Consider the following 5,879-nt stretch of genomic DNA (forward strand, 5'->3'; position numbering starts at 1 on the left):
TCTCTCTCTCTCTCTCTCTCTCTCTCTCTCTCTCTCTCTCTCTCTCTCTCTCTACCTCTCTCTCCCCTTCTCCTCACCTCTCTCCGTGGATGCCATGAAGTGAACAGCTGTCCCCTACTGTATGGTTTCTACTTTGGAGCCACATAATCAAGGATTAAAACCTTGTGCCCAAATAAGGTCTCTTCCTTGAGGGTGTGGGTGTCAGGTATCACTGCTCAGCAATGGGAAAGTGACTACAACAGCTGCCACCAGGAAAGAGAAATAATCCACAGTATGTGCAAACTATATAGTTAGTAATGTGCTGGCATTGAGAACATATACAATATTTTAAAATTGCAGTAAAAAGATCAATAAGAAAGTTTAAAATGGACAATAGTTGAATATATAGTGCCTAAAGAATACACAGAAATTTTTAATATACACACAAAAAGATGATCAATATCACCAGTCTTCTGGAAATGCAAAGCAAACCCACATGAGCTACCAATTCGTTGTAAGTGGATAAAATTTAAAGATGCATTAGGTGTTGATGAAGCTGTGGAAAAATCATCACTAGTGGGAACATAATATGATTCAAAAACTTTCTGATATAGTTTGGACCTTCTTAAAGTGTTTAACAAATCCTGTGGCCCATATTTTCTACCCCTAGTTATGGACTGAAGATAAACAAAGAAAACAAATGTTCAGATAAAACATGCATATAAATGTTCATAAACATTATTCTTTGCAGCCCAAAGATAAAACAACCTAAATATCCATCAACTGAGCAAACAAAATCTGATACATTCAAGTAGTGGAATATTATTTACATGTTTATAAAAAGAAGAAGAAATAAAATGCTAACACACTACTTTATGAGGGAGTCTGGACAGCAAGTGGTAAAGTGAATCATATGTTTTGCCTCCTTTTTTCCATTCTTTTATCTTTTGCTCTTATTTTTTATGTATTTCTTTCTTTTTTTCTCTCTCCTTCCAAATTTGCATGCACCTATCTGCTAATATGAACATTAACTTGAAGACAATACTGTGAAATACAACAAGTACTGTGAAATTCATATTATATTGTTTAGTGAAATTCTGGTACCATTTGTAATTTTTCTGTTTTAATGCTATCTTGTACTCTCTTTAAAAAATAAAAATTTAAACAAAGACCAGGTGTAATTCATTGATGTAAAATACATAGAGCAGGGAAAGCCACAACTATAGAAAGCATGTTAGCATGTACTCAGGGCTGCGGGGTGTGAGGGTGAACATGGGTAATGCCTGGCTTGTTGCAAATGTTCTAAGATTAGGCTGTGGTGATGGTTACTCAATTCTAAGTACATTAAATACAGTGTACGTGTTTGACGAATTTACCTATACAAATATATCTCAATAAAATTTTAACAAGCATGTGAGAAAGATTAACCAAACCACTGAAAGATACTACTAAATTTATTTAGTAAGTTTCGATTTTGTCTGGGTTTTTCCTTGTCAAAAGTCATTTTAATCATAGGGAGGGGCCAGTGAGATGGCTCAGTAGGACAAGTACTTCCCTGGCAAGAGCAAGAGCCTAAGTTCATTCACCAGTTCCATAAATAATAAATAAATAAATAAATAAATAAATAAATAAATAAATAAATAAATAAAATAAGAAAAAAAGGGAAATACATGAAGATACAGCTGTGAGTTCAGTTGTTTATGGTTTGGCATGTTTTTCTTACAACAAATTTAACCTCCAAAGGGCCCTTAAATAAGTATTCAAAAAGCATTGCGTTCTTGGCCCATTTGCTTGGTGACTGTCCATTTACATTCCCCCTCTATGCCTTGTACTTTTTCACTTTGATAATATTGGTTCAATTTCTGATGCCACCATCAAAAAATCACCCACCTTGTAGTATCTGTCCTGTAACTTGTGCTGCTGTTACAAAATTACAAATGGTACCAAAATTTCAAGTTTGAAATTTCCTTGCAGTTCTCCAGACAACAATATCTGCTTCTCAGCCTTGCTCATTTCAGCAAAACCCATTTGGCCCAGGCAGAATAAATGAGGGTTAGAAAATCCAGTTAGTCCTTTACCTCGTGTTGCACAGAACCCTGCGTAATAGCTCATGGTTGTTTTTCTTTTAAATTCTCTTCAGGTGTTATTTCTATAGCTCTGAAAAATGTACACAATTCATGTTGAGACAAAATGCAAGTCACAGAGGAATCATGACTAACTACTTAAATAATGGTTTGAAAATGCAAAGGCAATGTATGCTGTGATCCTTTGTGGTAAAACAAAATAGAGTGAAGAGCTCTGAGTGAGACACCCTAAGGTCAGAATGCTGATTTCTTGTAAAATGAGTGCCTTAGGAAGGACAGTGTGGGTGTCTTCAAAGTCACCAGCAGTGTTTTCTTTTTTTTTTTTTTACTTATTTCTTTCATTTCACATGAACATTTTACATAATTATGGGAGATCAGGTATTATTTTGATATACATAGGCATCGTGTAGTATTCCACTCAAAGTAAACATACACACCTCATTTATTTCTTTGAGAAGCAATAATTTTAGGTCCTTTGATCCAATTTTCTGAAATCTAAAATGGTTATCAACTGGGCCTAGTGGTGCATGCCTATAATCTTCACTCTCAGGAGGCTGAGACAGGTCTGTCCCAAGTTCAAGGACAGCTCAGGCTATACAACAAGACCGTATCGCAATCAAACAACATACAGATGAACCACGCTGGTTAACACTATCTATGACCACCTACTGTACAAGAACACCGAAACTGCTCTTTCTCATCTAAATGACACTGAATATCCCTTGATCATATTTGCACTGTCTTCCCATCTCTCCACCTCTTGCAACCTTCAGACTCCCATATGAGTGAGCTCATACAGTGTTTGCCATTCTGCATCTGACTTATTTTATTTAATAAAATGGTCTCTATTTCCACATGTGTAACAAATTATGGATTTCATTCTTCATGTGGCTGAGTAGTGTCCCACTGTGTATGAATCACTTTGGTATAACCACCCACCAGCTGATGCCACTTAGGTTGTTTCCATTTCTTGGCTATTATGAAGAGTACACAGGAATACAGATGTCTCTTTGATACACTTGTTTTATTGTCCTTGTAAAGGTAGCATTAGTAGGTTTGCTGAACCACATGATCTATTTTTAATTTTTCAAAGAACTCTAATATCATTTGCTACAATAACTGTACTAATCTACATTCCCACCACAGGGTCCAGAGTCGATCTCCCTTTTCTTGCATCCTCACCAACACGCGTTATCTTTAACTTCTGTCTCATGGCTTTGATTGAATTTTCCTGATGATTGGTGCTATTGAACAGTTTCTCATATAGCTGTAGGTCACTTAGATGTCATCTTTTGAGAAATGTCTATTGAGAATTGCTGTTTTAGGTATCATATTATTACTATTGTTGTTGTTGTTGTTGTTGTTGTTGTTAGTATTATTATTTTGTACTTAGTACAGGGTCTACAGGGTCTCCCTATGTAAATTGGACTCATTGTGATTCTCCTGTTTTCAGACTCCTAAGTGCTGGGATTACAGGCACGCACCAATGCGCCAAGTCTCAATCACTGTCTTAGCACCCTCTGGGAGTGTGGCTAGCATGGAAGGTATCATATTATTTATTTTTTCTTATTCATTTATTTATATATTTATTTTTTAGTTGCTTGGGTAGTAACCCTTTGTCAGACATATGGTTGGTAAATATTTTGTTTTGTCCTGTAGGTTGTCTTTAGACTCTGTTGATAGGTTGTTTGCTGTACAGAAGCCTTTTAGTTTATGTTACCGCATTTGTCTATTTTAGTCTTTTAGTCTTTGTCTTCTGTGTTTTGGAAGCTACCCAAAATAGTTGTGCATTCTGATGCCTTAAACTGTTTATCTCTATTTTTCTCTAGTGTGTTCAAAGATTAAGGTCTTTTTTGTGTGTGGGGGGGGAAGGTCTTATAATTAAATGCTTTTGAAGTCAGTTTTTAATTTTTAAAAAATTGGTTTGTTTTGATAAACACTGAGGCGGAACTGTGGATTTTTAGTAGGATGAGAAATTCTGAGAAGAGCTCTCACTGCTCTCACGGATATTAAGTTTTTGCTCTTATTTTGTTTTTGTTTTTGAGACAAAGTCTTGCTATGTAGTTCGGGCTGGTTGTGAGTTCACTAAGTGGCCAAGGCTGCCCTTGAGCTCATAGTGATCCTCCTGCCTCAGCCATCTAAGTTCTGGGAATGCAGGCATGTACCACCATGCCCAGCTCCTGGATAATAATAACTTTATCAAGCTGAAGATTTTGTTTCTGATAGCATGGAAGAGAATAAGTCACTAGATATACAATATTTAAAGAAATCCTAATGGTGCATTATAAGGAGCTGTAAGACTTTCAGCCGGAATTGATTTTCCATGAATTGAGCATGTTCCTAAGTGGACAAGGATAGATGCAGCACTTATATTTTATATTAGATTATTTCAGAAATAGCAAACCCAGAATCTGATTAATTTGGAAGGTAATAAAATTAGATTTCTCTGCTCATTCTCTAGGTGATAGAAGTAGATGAGGATTTTTTGTTTGTTTGTTTTCTTTTTACTTTTCTACCCTCTCTAAGTTAATTTGACAGAAATAGCTTTTACAACAAGACAACATGTGTTAAGAATTTACATCAAGGATAATGAAAGTGTCAGACAAACGGCAAAACATAATTGGGGTAGCTTGTTTTCTTGACTCTGAATTGTAATACATTTGAGAAACCAAGATGCTATACTGCTATTAAAATGTAAAGAAGACAAGTGCAGCACACTTGATACTATCTAGTTAATACTAATTAATAATAACAGAACATTCTTAATAAAATTTTATACTGAAGCATAGGAAAACAAAATTAAATGCCTAAAGCTAAGATTAACATTCCCTGTCTCTCAGGATAAGAAACTGAAATTTGAGTTGAGGATTTATTAAAACTAAGAGAAAACAAAGATTTCTGGTTAGTTCTGAAATAATTGACTATGCTACCTTAAGCAAGTTTTTTCAATTACTTTTACATATATTTGTTACCCATGCACACTTTTTTGGAGGGTGGGTTTTTTTTGTTGAGACTGCCTAAATCTTGGATGCAAAGATCAACTAGAAGGCCAGTTATGTAGCTCAATTTTAGAGCACAGGTTTAGTAGAAACAAGGTCCTGGATTCAATCCCTAGCCCCACCAAAGCTCAAACCAAAACCAAAGGTCAAGAGGGCACGTCTTAAGCTTACCACCTGGTTATAGGAGTTCAAGAGTCAGGTGGAGTCAGAGTTGTTGTTGTAACACATTAAAACAAAGGTCTAATAGTTAAGTAACTTAAAGAGAAATAGTAGCATTTGATTTCTCTCCCCAGTATAAGTCTCAGGGAGGCATGTTGGTGTGCTAGTTGCAAGTCAGTGCTCTGTGACTGAGACCACACCATTGCTGTTTAACAAAAGACACCAGACTGAAGTCCCAGGAAGACAACAACCAGTGCCAGTGAGTGGTGTGGAGGTGATGAGAGTGTACGTGTGAATGTCATCTCTGCCACAGCACCAAGGTCCTAATCACAAAAGCAAACTCCAAGGCAAGGAAGTTTGGAAAAGTTCCTCTGGTCCTACAGCACATTCACCAAGAAAAATGGGGTTAGGGTGGGGAATAAAGCTTTAGTGGCAATAAGCTGTCCCTGTGAAAACTAGGAAATTCACAGAGCCCAATAGTTTTTACAGTTTTTGTCTGTTATAACATCAAGTTTAAACTAAGTTCAAGTAGGGGCTGGAGAGATGGCTCAGTGGTCTGAAGCACCTACTTAGAACAAGCTTAGCAAAAGCATCAGGGACCGCGGTTCAATCCCCCAGCACCACATGCCAGCCAGCCCTGCCCCCTGGTGGGCTGAGC

The sequence above is a fragment of the Octodon degus genome, unplaced genomic scaffold (genome assembly GCF_000260255.1).
Source record: "Octodon degus isolate 3935 unplaced genomic scaffold, OctDeg1.0 scaffold00051, whole genome shotgun sequence".
Lineage (NCBI taxonomy): Eukaryota > Metazoa > Chordata > Mammalia > Rodentia > Octodontidae > Octodon > Octodon degus.